This window comes from Agelaius phoeniceus, chromosome 1 (assembly GCF_051311805.1).
Source record: "Agelaius phoeniceus isolate bAgePho1 chromosome 1, bAgePho1.hap1, whole genome shotgun sequence".
NCBI lineage: Eukaryota > Metazoa > Chordata > Aves > Passeriformes > Icteridae > Agelaius > Agelaius phoeniceus.
Genome location: NC_135265.1, coordinates 13,892,288 through 13,915,198, shown reverse-complemented (window position 1 = coordinate 13,915,198; position 22,911 = coordinate 13,892,288). Strand labels below are relative to the sequence as shown.

At 39.8% G+C, this 22,911-nt stretch overlaps 1 protein-coding gene across 12 annotated transcripts in view; it reads right to left on the bottom strand.

The window, feature by feature from the left end:
- PARD3 (par-3 family cell polarity regulator) overlaps positions 1-22,911 on the bottom strand; it is a 446,494-nt gene that overhangs the window by 398,464 nt on the left and 25,119 nt on the right. The gene's annotated exons all lie outside the window — the stretch shown is intronic.

Sequence of the window (22,911 nt, the reverse complement as noted above, 5' to 3'; positions counted from 1 at the left end):
GTGGCTTTGTGTTTATACAGGTGTCTAGCAGTAACTGGGAGGACTGGCTTTACAGTCTTTATTACTACTTTTGATAGCAAAGGAAGCCATAGGGAGCAAGGCTGTCCACAAAGTGTCTCCAGCATATGACCCAAGTGCTGGTTAGTACTTGACATGCTATTCTTAAAGGATTTGTTTCCTAATGGGGGAAAGTTGCCCTGTAACCACCTGGCCTGATCGTGCTACATAATCCTGCTTCTCAATACACCCCCCAACGCCCTGGGCTGTTGTTCAGTGTCTCATAGTAAAAGAGCTCCCTTGCTTTTCACTGAGAAGTCATGGCTGCACAAAGTTTCTGCTAGGAGGATCATCAAAATTGCATCCACTTGCAAAGTTCCTGACTTGCTAAAAATAGCGATTAGCATGAGCCTTTTTATGTATGATGTCTAGAAGTGACAAAACAAACAAAAATAATAAAAACATCACACCAAAGCCAAACCTGAACAAAAACCCACCCACACTAAAAATAGAAGTCATGAATAAATAAATAACCTCCACCCTAAAAGGCTTGAAAATATTTTGATTTCTCAAAGGTGGAACAGGACAAGAAATGGGACTACCAGAATTCCTTTAAATCCATATACGTATTTAAATCCTGACAGAACATGCTGCACAAAAGAACATAAACAGATATTCATCTTGGCTTTAATATCCTAGAACTCTTTGTATTTGCATATGATATATATGCATAGGTCAAATAATTTGGAGATATCTGGTACTATGAAACTTACTTCACTGTTTGTATAAGTACATCCTCCTTAAATACTGCTCTAAGTCATCATCATTAGATGATCAGATTTCAGAACTTCATTTTACAGGCATTAGGCTAGTCATTCCAAAAGTTAAATTACAGACTTTTTTCTCTGATTTCTCTAAGTATTAAATATCATTACCTTCTATTTCTTCTAAGCAAGCACTTATTATACAATTAATTGGATTTCTAGTATGTGGGTTTTCTCTAAACAGATTTACTGTTGTAGCATATTACAGGAGATAACTTAGCATACATTTTTTAAAAGTAAAGATTTGGGAATAATTAAAAATGGTATTATATTATTCACACTGCCATGCATATAGAGGTGCCTACATAGCTAGTTAATACACAAACCTGCTCTGTAAAAAAGGTACATAATGCAAACACTAGGATAAACTTGTAAGTTTGAATACTCCACTGCACTAACACAGACAGGGCTGGACAAAGTCACCTGTGCACACCAGAAATCTTTCAAGATTTCTTAAGAAACACGTTAGAAGGGAAGTCTTTACAAACTCTGCTCTCAGATTAAAAGGAAAAACGATTCTTTGTCATCCTCCAGCCCATTATAAAATCTCTGCCTCTCATATCTACCAAGGACTGAAACACATTTGCAAAGACCAAGATTTAGAAGACACAATCAAACAGACAAGCTGTGAAGCACCTTGCACTCCTGAAGGACTCAACTCAGGTTTTCTCTGCTGAGATTCTCCATCTCAAAGCTAAGCTAGAATTGAACCATAAGCCAGCCTTCACTGCAAAATCACAGACAGAAAACTTAGTTTGGGCTTTAAGAGAGCCTGATCCCTCATACGTCACCCAATTCACCATTTTTGTTTGCAACAATTAATCTTCTTACTGAAGAATGGAAACATTAAAAACAGGTAACTGCAATACTGGCTCAGTGACCTGACTACATCCATCAAAACTAACAGCACCCAAGCTGAAACTACAACTTCAATATCCATGTATGCTTGTTTTTTTGCTTCCTACCACAACTGTTTCCTACCTCCAAGGCAAATGTAAAAAAACATTCACAACTACAGAATCAATAGCAGAAACACCCATTTCTAAATAACTATTGTGCTATTTCAGCATGCACAATCTACTTAAAAATAGCTTTGATATATAAGCTGCTTCTACTAATTACTTCCTTTAAAAGTTTCTCAATATTGCATAAGAAGTTTTAGATAGACTTCATTTTTACTGCATCACCTATTAGTACTGCCATAGCCTGAACTGCTCTGGTCGCTTTTCCTGTCAGACAAGGTCCTGATACAAAACAATATGTGAGCAAGACCAGACAAGAAATATAGAAAACTAGTTTGGCAAGAACTTACTCTGGCGGGATTTGGTAAGTAAATATGAAATAACAATGCAACTTTTCATTAAAGCCCTCTCCAAACATCAGAACAGACTTCTCTTGAGGCCCTTTTACTCCATTAAAGGTTTTGCATAAATCAAGGATTTGGTGGGGGAGGATTGGGATGGAAGAGAGGTCTAGGAGGGAAAGGAGTACTCACATTGTACAGAGATTAGTTACACTATACTAGGGGGAAAAAGAAACTAAAAAAAAAGGAAACAACACTGAAATTAGTGATTTTACAAAGTTATGAAAATCCATAGCCATTTATGGTTCCCCGTTTTAGCAATTATTTCTGTATATTATTCAACCAAACAACATGAAAAAACCAAACTGCAAAAATGTTCACATTTAAATTCCTGTTCTGTGATCTGTCTAAAATGAACATAATGATGTACTAGAGTCAGCTCATATACACTGTCTGCTAAAAAGGAAAGAAACTGAACCAGACTTGACACAGATTGGAATTCAAGTACTCCTACATGGTTGTTACACGTGCATCTGTATTCATGGCTTAGCCCAGCTGCATTTCTCAATCTCAGCCAGTAAACAGATATTCACAGCTCCCTATGCAATGGCAGTAGTACAGTCCCCAAACATTTCCTGAAGCAGTCAAACACACTGTTTTGGCTCAGAACAATTCCTAAAGTGAAAATTGGCTATTTCCAGAGTTTACTGGAGTTGACATAACTTTGTGGAGCAAAGTGGTCCAGTCACTCCTTCAGGATACCTGAACACCTTTGGGATCCCCCTCTCTGGGTGGCAGTGTGGGGCTCTCATCTCCTTGAGAGGTCAAAAACGAGGGACTGCCACCAATACTTATCCACAGCAATCTGCTCAGAGCACGTGCAACAGAGTGCTAACACAAGAAACTGTCTTCTAGTTATTAAACAGAAAAAAAAAAAGCTAAGTAAATCAAGTCCATAAAAGTCAAGTTACTGTAAAAAAGATAGGGAAAAAAACTATGAAACAAAATTTTTGACATCTCCCACAAGTTTTTCAGGAAACCTGCATCAGAGATAGCATTTAGTCAGACATGATGCTGCCGTTTCAAAATCCAAATTTGTGTAGTAGAATCAGCTTTTCATATTTTGTCAATAAAACAAAGCTACATTTATAGTCTTTCACTGCTATGATTGTGTAAAAGGGTACTGTACTCTCCAAATCTGCAATGCATTTAGACAGAAAAACAAGTGGTGATGAGAACTCATTAGCTTCACTGCTCCACCAGTGGGTAAGTTAGCAAAGTACAATTATTTTGAAAAAGCTGCATAGATGCCTTTGTCACTAGTTCATGTAGAAGAACCAGCAAGTTCAGTTCATTGAATGAATACAAGGATAGAAGTAACGCTAAACCTGATTTATAATATCTTCATTTAAATATTGCATCACTCAGCTCAAGTCTAAGCAAGTCAGATCTCCTGTTTCCTGTCTACACCCATTTAACTCTTCAACTTGATGATGATTATAAAGGTACTCATAATTTAAGCTCATGAGCACCACATTTTCTAATCCTCAGCAATGGAAGTTAAATATTTGCTAAGTGAACACCAGCACTGAGACTGGAAGCAAGAGCACATTACAAAGGCAGCAAGAATGCAGCCATTCCCATTCCGTTTATTACATAAAATGACTTCTAAAAAGCACAAAGGAAAAACTGAGAAAACCATTAGTTTAAGTAGTATCATTCAGCATTCTGTAGCTAACAATTTCATGTTCCCACATAATGGAAACAAGGACCATATGTGGAAAACAATATCTAGAAATCAGAATGGAAACAGCAATGTGTTCTTATTAATGGCGTAGGAAGATTTCTTATTCCTTTACATCTAAATACGTGTCTTGGTTTTCACAAATTTATCCTTTCCAAAAATATACTGAAATATTTAACATTAAAAGTAACAGTAAAAAAGATTATTCTTTAAAATACTTTGTCCCTATCTTACAAGACAGCACCACAAACCTCTGACAAGTAGCAATCTAACAGAAAGCAGAAAATCAGGCTCCTAAACGCCTGATGAACAATGCTTAGTGTTTACTAATTGTGCCCACTACTGTGATTTGATCTCACCTGTCACCAGCAGGATGTCCTGAAGCATCAGAAAAACGACATTAATTTACCTGCTATGATTACATACTTGGAGCTGGCATGGCAGAGCAGTGTGTGTGTCATTTCTTGTGTGCTGCTTGAAGCCCATGCAGAGAACACTACTGAGGGAGGACACCAAGCTCTCCCCAAGAGCTCTCTGTACTTCTTAACTTGGCCCACAATTCCCAACTGCATTTCCCTTGAGCTGAGTGCAGACCAGTTGCCACTACAAATTTTTACACATCTGGAAATCAACTAAGACAGGTATTTTTTCCCCTCTACACTCCTATATTTTCTGATCTGTTCTTGTCCAAAGAGGAAGTGTATTTTTTACCACACAACACCCTTGGGAAACAGATTGGCTTTGCCATGCTGAGCTCCCAAAGGCTCTCCATTGCCTATCAAGGCCAACTGAAATTATTTAAATTTAGATATCATTTATAGGTTTTTGCTTTAACACAGATCCTTATATGATTCTTAAAAACCACTATCAGCTGGACAGTTGTGAACAGGTATTTCAGTGTAACTCTCAAATGAAAACAGACTCGCCCACCAGGATGAAGGACAGAGAAGAAGCATAACCAAGTATGTAAATATAACTTCTCATTATAAATCAGGATACAAAAGGAAATAAGTATATATTATTCATTTCTGTTTAAAACCATCTGGAATTCAAGATTATAAGGCCATGTGTGTGGCTATCTTCACTGGATTGAGTTTTTTGAGAACAGATAAAGCCTTTGTGGCAACAATACACACAGATAAAAACCAACTAAATCACCAGCCTAGGGTGTGTACTGGACTTGTCTGTTCAGCAGCATATGGCACTTGGGCGTGTTAACGCTGTCTGAAAGGAAACTATGGTTAATAAAAAACTAATATAACTGAAAATTTGCCAGTGAATTCATTCATTTCCCTGTCTAGCCCTGTGCTGCAGGCAGGAACCATCCAAACAAGCAGTCAGGTGCCAAAAGACAGCCATGAAGGCTTGCAACGTCAGCTGGCTCCCAGTTACCTTCCACAGCCTGAGAAGCCAGCAAGAACAAGTCCCTGGGTCTAAATTGCATCTCTATCCCATCATCTGTCTCCTCGAATTTCAGGCCCAAAATCTGCTGCATATCACACACAAGCAGCAGTGGGAGAATCAGCTCCAAAGCCGACTGTGCTCTCTAAAACACGTTGATGCTGCAGCACAGACAGTGCCAATACTGGTACAACCTAAGTGCATTCACTGTCTTGGCAAGGGCACAAGCCACAAAAACACTTAACATAAATGAAAGCAGCCCTTCTAAAGGCTCAGAAAGCAACTGACACCTGTAGCAACTCTTAAGTTACCAGGTGATGAGTTCAAGGGACAGTTATCTTTTCCATTTCTGACCTCACTCCACCTGCAATCAATCACTCCCCTCACATGAATTTTAGAGCACAGTCACATAGACTTGCCCAGTATCCCATGAAGTCAAGAAAAAAAGGTCTACAGACTACAACAGAACACAGCTGAATGCTGTACAGCAGAAAATAAACCTCATCCCTTTCATCTTTTTGATCCTTAACCTGTAAAACTGCTCTTTGTTCTGAAGATGCACCACAGTACAGCTAATTTCTTGCTATTCTGTTTTACTGAGAAAGAGGAATACACATACAGGAAGGTTACACTTCATGCTGTAACAAAAGGGTTTGGTCTAGGATTTGACTTTTTTCAAACACACCAGATTACACATAATGTCTTCAACCAAGGGATGCACACTGATTTGATATGAACCAGCTATGAAAAAGAGAGAAGCAGAGAAGCCTGATCACTGAAGCATCTTGTTCCACTTTTGCACTCACCAATGCTTTCCCAGCCTTGCTAAAAGGGCTTTAGCTTACCAGAAATCCATCCAAGACAGTATTTGAACATATGGCAAATATCACTCTTCCTGACACTGAAATGTTACACAGGGTGTTTATGAAGCTAAAAAAAAAGTAATATTGGGCTTTGCATGCAGCCTGTATGCCCAGTTTCAACAACCATCTACTTAAAAATTAATCACATTACACTATCAATGCCAGTCCTCAGTACAGAAGCCTGTGAGCCAAAAAATGAGCCAAATAGTCATCCACTTCAGCAATTAAATGTCTCCTAAAACCCATTAATTGAACTAATATGGTCAGTAGTAATTCAGCACAACTCAATATGTAGTAGTGTTCCAGCAGTTTACTGGAGTCCAAAAAAATCATCAAGGAACTACTTAATCTTGCTTCAAGTGCCAAAAGGTTGGTATTAAAAATGGTAAATTTGGCTGTTAGCCACTCCACAATTTACATAAACTTTCGAATACATATAGTAAATCCTTGCTTTTCTGAAATGAAGTGGTAATTTCCTCATCTGTAAGGAAAGTAGTCCAAGGTCTGATGTAGCAGTAAACTTCCTGTCTTCCTACCCTACAAGGATATGCAAGTTGTTTCTATTAAAACATTACCCTCATGCATCAGGAAAGGCTGGAATTTTTATTTAACTCATCCACATTACCTAGAAGCAATCTATACCAGTCCATGAGAAATCATATCACTAATTGCTTTAAATCAACTTTCCTATGTACTGCATAATTTCATTACTTATTAAATAGAACAGAACCTCTATATGCCCAATAGCTTAATGTCAAGGAGTAATTCAGGTTGGAAGGGACCTGAGGACATCCCAGAACTGGACAGGGACCATGCTGTGCAGAGGGGGATGGTTCCCTCCTCTGTCTCCTGGATATGCCCTGCTGCCAATGTGCAGGGCTGGCTCCTGCCCACTCACTGTCCCCAGCCCAGCCTGTGGCACTGCATGGGACTCCTTCTCTGTCAATGCAGGACTAGGCACAGAATCTCAGAATTGCTTAGGCTGGAAAAAACCTCTGAGATCATCAGTTCAGCTGTTACCCCTTTACTGCCAAGCTGACCACAAAGCCACGTCCCTCAGTGATACATCTACTCATCTTTTAAATACCTCCAGGGATGCTGACTCAGTCACTCCTCTGGGCAGCCTCTTTTCATGCTTGATAACTCCTTCTGTGAAGAAACCTTTCCTCAGATCCAATTTAAAGCTTCTCTGGTGCAATTTGAGGACATTTCTTCTCATCCCATCATTTGTTAGCTGGAGAAAAGACAGGCTCCCCTTTGCTACAACCTCCTTTAGGTAGTTGTAGAGAGCAATAAGGTCTCTGTTGAACCTCCTTTTCTGCAGGCCAAGCAACCCTCAGCTGCTCCCCCTAGGATTTGTGCTCCAGACCCTTCACCAGCTCTGTTCCCTTTCTCTGGACATGCTCCAGCCCCTCATGGTCTCTCTTGTAGTGAGGGGCCCAAAGCAGGACCCAGGCAAGGTGTGGCCTCACCAGTGTCATTACAGGGGGACAATCGGTGCCCTGGTCCTGCTAGCCCTGTCTCACTATTGCTGACACAGCCAGGATGTCACTGGCCTTCTGGCACACACTGGCTCATAGTCAGCCCAGCTGCTGATCAACAGCCCCAGGTCCTGGGCTTCTGGCTAGATTTCCCATGTCTCCTGGCAGTCTATTCCAAAAATACTGTACTGAACACATTGTTCACTGTCAAACCTAATGACATGATGACATTTCTTCACAGCACACAGCCCTATAGCCACTAGGAGGTGCCACCACCAAAGGGCAGGTCCAGGTCAGCACCTGGACTCTGATACTAGCACCAAGTCAGGCACCTGCAAAAAAGGAAAAGTTACTTTGTGCTGCCACTAGAACGCATGTGGCAGCCAAATTTGATAAACATTAAATGAAGAATAAAGCTTTACCTTTGGCTTTGAAAGAATAACACACTTTTCACCACAATTACTGATAGTTTACACTGTGAGCAACAATGTTCTGTTTGCTAAGGGGAAGAAGTGAAATATGACACTGCATCTCTAAACTCCATTATTCCCATGCTGTGAGCACCAAATAACAGTGTCCTGCCCAAACTGCAAAAAAAAACTTTAACATGGATTTATTTCAATCCCATGTAAAAAAAATTCAAGACATCTATTGAAGCACTGCCACAAACTCCAATTGTGGCAAATCACAAGTAAGGAAAGATAAATGTGCCCTTTTCAACCTATTTTGCCATAACACAGAGCTTACGTCATAATCTGCATCTATACACAACAAATAACGCAACAAAAATGTTTCTTGATTACAATTTTTAATTATTAGTATTAATTCCAGGTGACAGATATGACCTGCAGTACTCAAATCCATAGCTCACGAACATGCAGTGAAATGTACTGTCTATAATGATGCACAATCTTGTATGCAGGGATTTTGAATTCGGGCAGCAATGCTGAAGAAATGCAGAACATCCTAGGATTGCAGCTTGACAACTGAACCATAAGTGAGTCTGATGAAAGAAGTGTTTTCCCTTTCTTCCACGAGTTGATTTACCTCCACCCATCACTGCAGCGTTACTTGGATTCAAGCAGTTCATTGGTTTTTTTTCGGCCACCACAATAGCTGTTCAAATGCACTACTAGATTGAGACCAGAATGATGGGTTTTACTAGAATAACCAACCACATTTACATGTCTGCACATACAGATCTGTATGTTGTAGACCAACATGTGATAGACGTTAATTAAATAAATCAAAACACAAAACAAAAAAAAAGTGACTCCGGTAAAATGTTTCAAAAGAAAATTTAAGAGGGTAGAGTTGTCTACCCAAGTGACAACCAGCTTAAGAGGAAGAGCCTAATTCATTTCAGAAATGTACTTGAAATAAGATTTTCATTTGGGGGCCATTAATCTTAAGTACCATGAAAGATAGAAACAACCACTTCTGATAAATGTTCCCAAATGGGCACAGTCAATTAATCATGTAGTATCTGAACTCCAAACAATTATTAACACAGAGAACTGCAAAATCATTCTTACATACACTGCCTCACACATCCATCACACGGTAAATATAAAGTTAAGACAAAATATTAAATACCATTCTCTGTCCTCATGGCTCTATTATTCCTCAGGGAACTTCAAATTCAAGGGTTGGTGGGTAGGACTTAGCAATGTAAACAGCTTTGCTGAGCCATATGGAAGGAATGTACAAGTTATGTGAATCACAGAAAAATTCATCTCAATTTAGGTCAGCTATGACATTGCGTGTTTTTGATAGGATTTAGAGCTTTTGCATCTCTAGTGCTTGACACCCTGTCAGCCATGCACAGGGGTCCCCTGCTCTTCTGCAGCTGCTGCAAGCAGGGTGGGAGGGGGTGCCCCACAGCACCCACAGCAGCAGCACGGCGCTGGGGCACTGCCTGCACAGCAATTCCCTCTCTGCTCTAGAGCAGGAGCAACACGCCTCCTATGGCTGCTGGATCAAGCCGGTAAACGAAACAAATGAAGTGGCAAACTAACATGTGCTGAAAAACACCTACAGATCAACACCAGAAGAGATATATGGAGCATTTCTACTGGTGTCCCTGTTGCAGGAAAACCCTGCTAATAGTGAAAGGTTTAGTTGTTTCCCTTGTGTTCTACAAAACCCTTCTCAAGACTATAACCATATTCCCCATCTTTGTCCTCCTCTCCTGTGTGCACTTCCCAGCTCGTGGACAGAGCTCTCTACACTGCCTAAGGAGGCTGACACGAGGCCAGGACCCCCAGACCCCACCACTCCACCATCTCATCTCTAAGGGACACCCATGGAACAGAACCTGTGTTTAGCACACTCCTGGACACACAAGCAGGTACCTCCAGGTCAAACCCACCAAGGAAAACTGGTTTCCAGTAAGTATCTGCAAAAGCAATGTGGAAATAATCATGGTATCCTGTTAATTTATCTCTTAAATAGTTTTCAAGATACTTTAACCAAAGCAGGCCTTATTTTCATCTCCAGGGAACAATTTGTAGCAATAATATTTAGCTATTACTTTTCAAATTGCTCAATCTTTTTTGAAGGAGTGTAATTTCAATTCCTTCTAGCGGCACTGATTTAAGTATGTAGTCACTCTCTTCTAAACATGCCTAATGCTTTTCTGAAACTTCAAGAACAATCACTATATAAATTCAACTACTATGATCATGCTTATTTTATAAGGTTAAATAAAACAGATCTGCAATTCTCTTTGAATTCAAGGTTCTGATTGCTGCTAACCCAGGGCACAAACTGCAATGCAGCATTTTATGTTAGTGTGAAGGAGAGGAAGTACCTTAAAATTAAACTTCAATAAACAATACTCTCAAGGATTATTTGTTTTGTTTTCAAGTGTATTCATTACTTCTGAAGGTTTGTTTTTTTTTAATTGACACTAAGGTTTACTATGGCTGTAATGCTACATGCTACTGACTGAGCATGCTGTAGGGTATTCCCATGTTTAAGGTGAAAAAATATTAGCAACATATCTGGCTGGAGACCTCACCAGGAAATCAAGGCAGAACTAATGCTAACTGGCACCAGCTCCACATTTTATCTTTCCTGCCATTTTAATTCACATCCATGTTTTGATCAGAGATCAACAGTAACAGTTCCTCCTCACAAATCAGCAGTAATCCTCTTTTTCAAATCAGTAACTAAGCTCAGGTCTAAGCTTGAGGCTAGCCCCAGTATAATCAGAATCTCACTGCCACACTCCTGAGTAGTCAAGAGAGCCCATAACAGAAAAACTCTAATGAAGGAACCTTACTCATGACTTAATGAGGACTCTTTGCATTTTCAATCTCCTCCCTCAATCTCACTTCCAGTTCCAGAATTTGGTATAAATACAAAAAATCACCTGCCAGCTGCGCCACAACCTCCCCTCTCACTCTGGCTTCTCAAAATCCACTCTGCTCCTCCATCACCTACATCTGCTTATTACACACCATCACTTCCATACCTGGCCAGAAGCAGAAAATAGAAGGCATTCCAAGAGGTTAAAGCAAATAGAGATGACAGCTCTTGGAAAACACTTATTTAAAAGCACACCCCTTCCATTTACCACAGCAGCATTTCTTCCAACCAGACACTGCAATCCCCTCCCAGAGCCAACTGCACCAGCACCCACCAACATCAGCAAAGCTCACCACACTAAGCCCTGAGAATGGATCCATTAATGCACTAAAACCTCCTTTTACTTGCTTAGTTCTCTTGTCCCTTGTCACCCCCAGTGACAGGGAGCAGCTAACAGCACTACACTGAACTCTCACCCACTACACGGCTTCCAAAATCACTTCAATCTCCAACAGCGTGTCTGCACTCGTCCCAATTCAAACAGAAGATTTTATTAAGAGAGAAGCAAAACCAGCTAGTCTTCTTGACCAGAAAAGAAAGCATTAAAAAATAACTATTAAATCAGTGAGGCAATGCCAAGTCCTATTTTGAACAAGAAGTAAACCTTCAAGTCTTTTCGGCTAAGTTGTGAGTATATCACATGTAAAATGGTAAAAACTACTTAATTTTTTCAGCTCAGAGCACTTCAATTTGCATCTCCAGACATTTAGATTAATATAAGAATGATATAACAGGGATGTTTTCAGTCATAACTTATACTGTGGCCTAAATTAGAAATTCCCATCTTCGTAACAAAGTAAATTTTGGCAGAAGGTACAGAGAAATTACTACAATTGCAAACACAGGGACAATGTGACAATGTTAGAAATATACTCAAGCACATGATAATATTCCACCTAGAATTATACCTTCAAGTCCAGTAAAACCCAAGTAATTATCTTTCCTCTCTTCTGCTAGACAAATTAGAGAGTACCCTCTACTTAGTCAAACCAGAGTTGGAAAACTCCAGTTTCTAGTTCTTTAAGTGCTTTCAGAGCCTTATTGAAAATGTTTTCAATGTAACAGCCTAATTATATTGTATACATACAGAGAATCTAAGAATTATTCCTAACATGGCAAAAATAGGTTTCACACAGGACTGATTAAAACCTAAATAAAATCGAAAAAAATGTGTGTCACATGTTTATTTAGGTGCAGCTCACATGTGTCCACAGAAAAGCAGTATTTTTCAAAATATTTCAACTTCTGTCTTCTGCAATTAACTCCTATAAAACACATACAGTGTGCTTGAGACTAAGAAGAATAAAGCAACAAACCAGTCTAATAAGGTGTAGAGAAAAAAAAAAGGCTCTTAGAAACTGCACAACTTTTCTTTCAGAAAATCTGCTGATTTTAAGTACCTGGGATCTCTCCAATGGGTTTTCTACCCAAATGCAGATAGAAGAAGGTGGCTGTACTATCTCTGGCTAGTTTTGAATGATCAGAGCACAACCAAGGCTACAGGCAGGTACACAGAGACAGTGTCTTAAACCTCATTACAGAGAAAAATCTGCATGATGTTCTGAAACAGACCAGAGAAAAAACAAGAAAATACTTTGTGAATAGAAAGAGATTAAAATAAGGCATCTTTTTTTGACTGGTTTAGCATATGGTTTAGATAGCATACACTAACAATTCCCCAGCCAGGGCTGCAACAAACCAACCAAACTTTTAAACCATTTCATCTAAACACAAGGCTCCATCCATGTATTTTTGTAAAACAGTTGAAATAAATTAATTTTACTTGGTCAATTTTCCTGTAGCAACCAACAGTCTTTTGTTTTATCTCTCCTATATTAATAGCAACTGCACTGTTAAAAACACAATGGAAGTTTCAATAACTTAAATGAATTTCTTTTATAAGTCCTCATACTTTTTTAAATATCAAGATGTCTGGACTGATAGAAGCTTGCAAGCATCAAAAGAGCAACCTTGTGTGTATACCTACATATATATATATGCATAAATATATATATACACACACACACTTTTGTATATGAAACCTGCTCTCCTGTTCTTGAAGCCAAAAATACTCTTCTTGAAGAAGTCTACCTCAAAGTCATTCTATTTTGATTCTCAGACTGTTCATGTACTCTGTGTACTCTATTTTGACTCAGAAGAATCATTATGTACACTTACACAATTGAAAATATTCCATTAAACAACATCATTTTTATTTTCCAGGAACAGGGGGCTTTGCTTTCCAGAGGAGAAATCCTCAGCCTGGCAGAGAGTCTTAGAGCTGCTTTCACAGGCTTTTTCCTAGAGAAACTCCCAGCCATGTACAGATTAAAGCCCCAGCACCCAACAGTGGGACAAACAACTGCACACACAAATTGTTACACACAGCACCTGCACCTGGGCACTGAGCTGCTCCAGGGCTGCAGCAGACAGGCTGCCAGGAGAATTCCCAGGCAAGATCCTGGTCTATATATAGTGAGCTGCTCAGAGGTCATGAACTTTCACTGCTTAAGACACAGAGCAAGATGCACCAGCTGCAAGAGACCGATAATGCTAGACAGGACCTTTGCTGTCCTCCAAACAGGCAGCATTTCCAATACACAGACCCCAGCTCCTCTAAAACTAAACCAAAGCTTTGCTGCATTTTCATGCATTAGTGATGAAGAAAAGGGAGAGGCAAGAAACAGAGTCATGTAGGCCTCAATGTAAAAACCAGACTGTTTATAGGAGTGCATGTAATAAATCCCATGACTCTAAGGTAGGTGATGGGACACAAACACAGAGAATACAGGGAGGGATTGGACTCTCCCAGCTGTTGGAAATCAGACACTGACTCACAGCAACACCCTCAGCTAGGCCAAAATTCTGTTCCAAGTCCATATGCCTGGACTTCATCAGGAGGTTTGCATCATACAGTAAAATTTAGCCTTAATAACCTTTTATTTCACTGGATGACTCACACACCTTCTACTCTTCTGATTTTGTAAAAGACTGATGTCATTTCACTCTGGTCTTCTACACACATTGCACGTTGTTACATTAGAATGCAGTTCCCTTTCATCAAGAAAGGCAAAGTAAAACGTAAAAATTAGCAATGAAGTAAAATTTTGGCATTTGAAAAAAGAAATATTTTAGCCAACTTAGAGATGCTGGGAATCCTCCTCACCCTGAGGAGAAAGCTTTCTTAAATGCCAGCTTTGTGCAAACCAAGCTTGAAGTAAAAATGTCAGCTTACTCAAAGCTTTTCTTTGATCCAAACCTTGTCTAGAAAAGACTTCAATGTCAGTGATTAAGACATCCAACATGTATTGAAAAAGCTGCAGGTTTATGGCAAACTCTGCAGAGTATGACCTTGCTGCCAGTCCTCCCTCCTCTCCCTCCTCCCAGTTGAGCATCCCCATCCCATGGAGACTTCCTCTCTCTGAAACAGCCCTCACAGGCATTTTAGGAAGTATTTTTCACAAAAGCTATCCCTTTCATTTGTATGTTGGGGGGGAAAAAAAAAACTTTTACACAACAAAAAATGTGTTCACTAGCTAGTTCTATTACTTGAAACCATGGCTGTTTCAAAATTCATTTAGCTTTAGGAAAAAAAATATTAAACTGCCTTGGATTCAAAACTTCTAGAATCATAAAGCTTGTATAAAACATTATTTTTGGACTATCTACATCAGATGAGATCAAACATAATACTGTAATAGCCAAACATGCTTCTAAAATAAAGACAGGGGAAAAAAAACCACACATCCTCTAGAACTCTGGAGTTTTTCATCCTTCCTATGAGAAGTACAATCACGGTGCACAATACAACAGAACATATTCAAGCTGTTCTCTGCACTGGTCTGTAAAGTAAAAGCAGACACATTTATCTGATAATTCAGATCAATGTGAATTCATCTGAATTATCAGATAAGATAATTAGATGACATCTTCTAAATGAAATCAATTTGAATTTAGCACACTGATGTTTTAGAGCAGTAATTTACAACCTCATATGATAACTCTAACAACATTTCTTCAACTTTGAATTTTACATCAGTCTTTTCTGAATAAACTTTTTTTTAATTAAAAATTAAATTTCCTTGAAATTTTTAATAGTTTAGCACTTGTCTTTTGATAAGCTACAAGCCACCTTCAAGATTCACAGGAAAAAGGTCATGTTTTCAAAACAGCTACTCTTCCAAACAGCAAACAAACAAACAAGATTGTGCTTAAGCTTTCATTCTCACTCATGTTCAGAAGACAAATGTTCCACTGAAACAACTAAGTCAATAAACAAATGAGAGATATCAGAAACAGTTCCATAAATAATTACAACTGCATATATCACTCTGCACAGAGATATCTATTCAGGATGAAAAATCTGGCCCTTGGTCACAACCAAAAATATGTGTGTATTTTTATTCAGACCACCATGACAATCCAATAGGGTAAAAGACAAAAGTTATATCTTCTTTAGGATTTTCAGACCTCAAATACCAGACATGTAGATGCAAGGCTTTATTTTGAGCTCACCTTTTCTGTGAGTATCCAAGCCAGGTAAGGCTATAGGTACTTATTGAAAAACGTGAAGAGAAGCAGAGCTGGGTGGGGTGCGCAGAGCACGCCCAGAACTGCAGGGCAGCAGCGCGTGGCTGATGCGGTGACGCACGGGGAAGCTCCCTGCCACCTCCTCCTCTACCCCACCTTATTTCTGACAGTAACACAGGAGCCAGAGATTTCAGCAGGAACCAGAATCCTGCCAGAGATGGGCCATCTGCTTCAGAAAACTTACAGCTCATAGTTGGTCCAATTGAAATTTTACTGATGTACTTCCTTGGATTTCCTAAAACTCATTTTATTTCCAGAGAGAAGTGTGGACAGGGGTGTTCCACAAGTAGGAGGTAACCATAAGCTGTCAGTGCTAATTTAGTTACTTTTAATTCTGGAACACCCAGCCTATTTTGGTGCAAGTTCAATTAAATGAGGAGCACTTTCCACTTCTCTGACAGGAGTGAAGTACAGCATTCATGCCTGTTACACTGCTTGTGTCGCATGGCAGAAGGGCTCCTCTGTTTTGCCTCTCTCTGCCTGGTTGCTTCTGAAGCCAAAAAAAAAAGAACATAAAAGGGGGCTTCAGACCAGAAATAAACTTTAATATACTCTAACCAGCAGCAAAACAATCTTTGGGAAAATTACACAAATCCCTTAGAGACTCTGGGGCTTTGTCCCACACCAAGGCTTAAGAGTCTAAATTATATGGATGAATCATGGGTTAGCTATGGCAAGCAGGGGGGAAGGCACAGGATCAGTTCAGTGATGGTCATCCATCTTCTGAAGATAAGCAGAAGAAGCTCTAAGCACAGCACAGAAATGTTAGAGGAAAAAGATATAAAAGGAGGGATTGAGGAGAACTCAGAATTTGTCTTTTCTAACAGATCTCTCTCTATCCTCTAAAAGAAAAACTCATTATCATTTTGGCCAAACTCTGTAAAATACAGTTTGTCTTTTGACTACAACTTGCAGTTCAAACTTGCACAAGGCAGCCCAGAAACAGTGGAATAATAAGCATTTCGTACAACTACTTTGTATTTAGCTTTAGATTGTTTCTGCCTACATAAGTCTCTCTTGTTTCAGTCTTATAGGCAAAAGGAAAAGGTTATTTGAGACTTCTGTTTCTGACATTCTCTTTTGATTACACACTAAATCCAAAAGAGACTATCCTGAAAGGCCAAGACAAACGTGCAACCACATAATTGGTCTGGCTCAAATGGCACTGAAATCAGGAGAAAGCGTCCCCAACTCCAGAGAGATTCAGTCTGTGCTGAAAGCCACATTAAACTTTGTTTACTGTTTGTCTGAAAAGCCATATACATATGCTACAGGAATGTTTTGCCAAGCTTGAGCTGTGATGGTAGATAGGCTATAAAAAGCCCCAGTCTTCTGCCAAGATGTGTATACCACATCTGCATTATTTTTCTTGCTCACTCTCAAGAAAACATTTTAACTTGGCATAGAGCATCACATTTTATTCTAGTGAAATTCTTGTAAGAAGCACTTGGGAAGCAAAGCAAATAAATGAAGTTCAGAAATACACTTGATTTCCCTAACCCATGAAATGTGCAAAGAGGAAAATTGTCATTTTGCTATAAAGCAGGCATTGGGCTATGACACAGGGCAGTTGGCACATATGCATAAATAGTGAAAGTGTGTCCTAATATGAAAGATGTCTATACAAGAGCCAGCTCATTAGTTTATATGACCCCTCCTTCAGCAGATGAGAGCAGATTTGGTTTATATCAGAGAACAACTAAAGGAGAATTCTCAAACATATCACCCATCACTTCAAGGAAAGAAAGGATAAATAAAGGCATTCCAGTGTAATATTATTACTAGAAGTTTTGCTCAGCTACAACATGCAGGACAGATACAACTGGAGGTCATATATTTTACTCCTCAGCACAACAGTACTTCCTGTCCCTGAAAAAACACCACTGCCAAGATCTAAGCCACCCATCCATTAAGGTATTTTTATATACATTTTTGTTGCTAATTCTGTTCCTGTTTAGGTTGATAAAAGTATTTTATTTACTGTAGTTAAGTTAATATTGGTAAATGCTTAATTTAAAAAAAAAATAAAATCTAGACTAAAATTATTTTGTAATTCAAGATACAGATTTTTTTTTCCAGCTGCTTTTGGAAAGGAGAAGGAAGAACCAAGGCTTAATAATCTAGTACTTATCTAATAGGTCTTCAAACAAAACTCAAATGCTGGCATACCTGGGGCAATCTCTTCATGCCCCACCACCACCTGCAGAAGCCTGGCCTTCAGCAGCATGGGTGACAGCAAGGATGGGGTAGAGGAACAGGAATGCCCAAACCAGAGATGGGGCAGAGGTGCCCGATAGGATGGATTAGGAATCTCATTCCCCTTGTGACAGCATGGCACCAGCAAGGCACAAAACACCAGCCAGAGCCTGATGGAACACAGCTCCCCACCCAGCTGATGCTGACCCACAGGCACTGTGACTTACCCAAGGCTGCTGTGACCAGTGGCCCCTGGCAATTAAGCACCTTAAGCAAGCTCATGTCCCCAAGCTCTCCCCTACACCCCTCAGTACAGCCTAGGTTTTTTTGGTTTTTTTTTGCTATTTCATCTCTCCTTAACTGGCTTTCACAAGGTCTGCAAGTCAGCAGCTCCCAAATGCTGTCTCTGCAGCAATGCAAAGCACAGCAGGGAAAACAGGGTGGGGAAAGAAATACCAGCACTGGCTCACATTGGCTTCAGCAGCTATAAACAGCCTCAAATTCAACTCACAGGCACTTTGGCCAGCAGTACCAACAGCCCTTGGTCTGCTGGACAGCAACTGCTGCTCCTCCCACCAGGGCCAGCACCTGGCACCTCAGGTGAGCAAAACCAACGAGACAAAGAGGCTCCTCCATTCCACCAAATACTGTCACTGAAGATACAGGGGAGGATGGGAGGCTCACTAGGCAAATTCACTGCAGGTTGGCAAAGGATAACAAAATCCTTCCCAGCTTCCTCACCTTTCCTACTGGGGGAAAAAAAAAAGAAAAAAGTCTAAATTATGTAGGTTTTCCAAGCCCTCTGCCAAGCAAGGTTTACAACCACACAGACCAAGGAAAAGATAGCATAGCAGAAATCACAGATGCATACTATCTATCTCTGGGGGAGGAGAAATGCCATGTAAACCAGTCACCATAAACCAGGAAACCACAGAAAACCAGGCCACAAACAGTCTTCAACATCCTCACAAATATACTGCCCAAACACTAAGCTGCCACTGAGCAGCCATTTCTGTACATTAAACCCCCACTGTTTCTATTAGAGAACAAGAGGAATTATTCCCAGTATAATGCACTGTTGAAGCTTGTAGCCAGGACCAGCTCCTTACAAATCATTACTGGAAGGCAAGAAATGCAGAAGGGAAGGCAGTCCCCCTGTGGCTTAATGAATTCACTCTGTAGTCATGTGCACCCAGTTATTTCAATGATCCTTAAGACAAAGCATCCCCCAACCACCGAGTTCCAAATTTCCCTCTCCTGCCAACACCACCACCCAAACCATTCACACCTGAAACAGTCCCTTGGCTGTTCACACATACACACCAAAGGGTTCCAGCATCAGTGTCACATCACACCAAGCCCTTCACATACTCTGACCAGCTCCTGTGAAGCCTTGACCATTTGGCAAACAGGCATTACACACAAAAAAAAAAAAAAAAACCCTATACATTTCACAAGATTTCTTGCAGGAGAACACTAAGTTTCTCTGATAACTTACTCATTTTGTGGATATTGAATCTTCTTAAATAATAAAGAAAATTAAAATGCACAAAATCATAAATAGCAGCCACTTCTACAAAATTATTCATCTGTCCTCCAAGAAACACAGGAATTTTTTGTTTGTTTTGGGTTTGTTTTGGGTTTTTTTAATCGTTGTTTTTGTTTGTTTGGGGCGCTCTTTGGTAAAGGTACTAGAAAGCAAGAGAATCAACTGTCAAATGACAAGGATGGGAAGTGACTCTGTGGGCAAAGCAAGTAAAATATTTTGTCTGCTTTGCTTCAACTTTTAAGAGTATTACTAACATGGCTTTCTCTATATACACAAGTTATAAAGCTAATTACACAAAATGCTTAGCAAGAAGTATTTGATTTATTGCAGCCTTTAAAATAGGAAACATTAGCTGGAGAAATAGCTATTGGTGCATTAAAATGTAGGTACTGCTGCACAGTGTAGATGGCCACTCCATACCCAAGAATTTAGCTGCTACATTGTGTTGTACAGAAACCAAAACAAATATAAACCAGTTTCTTTGATTAACTGAGTTCACTGCTAAAAAAGCCCTATTCTATTGAAAATGATTTTGCATTCAGCTGTATTTCAGATTGCACCCCAGGTCAGTCACTCAAAACCAACAAGAAACCCAGCAGAGCCAAGAGGGCCAAGGCACTGTTCCCCCCCTCATGAAGCATTCATGAGATCCAATCTGCACTTGGGCTCTTGGCACTATGGATGTCTGGTTTTCTGGTCTTAAAACTTTCTGCAGACTTCTTTTTTTTTTCTTAATATAACCATCCTGCATATCTCATTTTGTTTGTCTCACCCAGAGTTGCTGGACTGTGAATACAAATATACCTCACTGCAAGTGCAGACTGGAGTATGGCAGCAAAGATGGGTAAAGGAAATTTAAACATGGGTGATAGTAAGTTATTCTGTTCTTCCAATTCCCTTCTGTTCCCCCAGATGCTTTCTTTAGGATAAAATTATTCCTTTGATTAAAAATCCGGTGCATCCATATATCATAGTTACATTTATAAGCCTTCCAGTACATCCTGACTCAGGTTTGTTTTCACTAGCTTCACTTTTAAACAAGCTCAGCTGTTTTGTTTTTTTAAAGCTTATGATTAAGCAGTTCTTCTTGCAGGAATCAATGCTGTGCATTACACTTAAGTGGGCTAAAGGTTTCCCTTCCTGATGTCCCTCAGTGTACATTTATACTTTCCAGAGTATTATTTCCAGTGAGAGCTTTAGGAAAGGAAGCTCACTCTGAAACACAGACAGACTGTGCTCAGAATTGGTGCCAGAAGCCTTCAACAACACACTCAAAAAGGACTCTGCAACAGCCACATACATTCTGCTCTCTCTCCCATTTTCTGCATATTCCTGCCCCCATTAAAAAACACATCATGCACTTCCTAACATGCTAAAGTACATGCAAACAATTTGCTTTCTCAGGATTACTTTTTTCATTTATTTAGACTGAAAGAAGCTCATACTTCTAAAAGAAAAATTATGGGCAAGCCTTGCCCATCTTGTCTGGAAAGAATATGGTTCCTTCATTTGAGAGGGAAAATAAAATATGAGTACAGTGGAAATAGAGGGAGAGGAAGAGGGTATGGGCAATACATGTTGGGGAAGGGATGCTGCGGTTTCTTTGGGGTGCTGGTTTTTTTTGTTAGTGGTTTTCTTTAATCTCCAGTTGTTATGTTGGAAAGGTTCTTTAACTTCACAGGTATCCTCAAGTATCAGAAGACTGCAGCAAAACAGATTTTCTCTGCAAGAACAGTACTTGAACAGTAGACTTGGGAATACCTGCTTTTCATTTCAAAGAACATTTAGCATAATGCTGGATTTATATAGCAAGAATTGCCTCTCAAGAACTCTAGAGAGCTCTGTTCTAACAAAATGGGCAGGATCTTAGTGCCTTCTGCAGTTACAGGGTGTGTTGGGAATACCACTGCTGGAAAATTTAGAGCAAGACTCTGACTTTTACAACCTCAAGTGAGAATTTTGCAATATAAGCAAAATATCACAAAGCAATTTTTCATTAAATTCTGTGCTCTCAATAAGCTTACAAAAGCTTCCATTCTTAGAAATAGTGTTTATCTTCTCTGTTAATGACATGAGCATGATTATAAAACAGATACAGTACCAGTGCAGAAGCAGAAATGAGGCTCACAACACATTATAAACTTAAAAAGGACACCAATGCCACCTGCCACAAATACCAACACTCTTGAGTGCTGTGGTGGCTCCCAGCAGCACAGCCCAGTCAGCAGCTGCTCTGGGCACCAAACATATCTGCAAATGCAGGTGGCAACATTTTGAATAGTCCAACACTCAGCTCAGGATGCTGCAGGGAGATGGGAAATGGGGGGCAGTCCAATACAGGGTGAAGGGCAAGGGAGCACTGCTGGGACTGCCCAACACGTTGTGCCCAGGGAAGCTGGAGGGGCCACAGCCACAACTGGACCTACTGCAGGTGCACAGGACCCCAGGGAACACAAGGTACCACTCAGCAAGCCCTGCCAGGGAACCTCAGCCTCTGTAAGCCATCTGTGCTGCAAAACATTTCCTGGTCAGTCACAAAGTGCAGTGGGATCACAGGCACAGGACTCTCCAACAAAGCAGCAAAGCACACACAAGGGTAACCTTCACACCTTCATTATCTGCCCCCAAGGAACTCAAATGAGCTTCTGTAATTACCTGTATATCCTGACATACAGTAAAACTTCTGGTAAAACAAACCATACTACTCCATGGAAAGGATTTATCAATTTTTGGTTTTTCCTGAATAAAAAAAAAGTAAATATAGAAAATTGTCTCAAAGTTTTTCAGTGGTTGAAAGAGCAATCTCCTCCCAGCCTAAGGTAACTACAGATTTCACTAAGAAAAAAGTCACATCAGAAAAGTCTTTTTACAACAGTTAATTTCATACTAAAATATTTTAGTAGCAAGATCTTGAAACTTGTCATGAATAACAGAAACCCCTGAAAGTAACTATGCCAGCCTCAAAGCCAACAGTGAAACTGAATGCAATTGTTTACACTTAAATGCCTCTGACAATAAATAAACAAAAGAATAAATCAAGTTAACAAACACCTAAGCACTTATTAATTGAGAGGAAGGCAAAGCATCCCAGTTGCAGGCAGGATGGGGAGAGGCCCCACCTTTCAGATGCTGTGTGTGCATTTCAGTGGGACCAGGCAATGAAACCCCATCTCCCCCTTTGAGAGGGGCAGTCACACTACCATGCACTGCTGAGAGATGGGCAACACCCATCTGGAAAACAGCAGATTTTTACATCATAGCAGACCTATTTACAGATCCAGCAATTACACATTTTGGTGTCATTTGCTGAGTTTGACAAGGAGCAGCATAAATAGTGGAAGAGAGATTTCTGCAGCTGCATATCCTCTGCAGTGTCCCTTCAGTACTTCTCCTTCTGTTTTCAGCTCTATCATTCAGGTAACCTAATAGCTGTAGCAAAATGAAACATTTTGTCTCTATCCTTAATGATTTTATTTTTAAATCAATTTACAAAGCAAGAAGAAGGGAAAATGGAAGCTAAGTCAAAGCAGCAATGCAAAAGCAATGAGATATTCACCTCAGGGAAATTGCTTTCTACTGAAACAAGACACA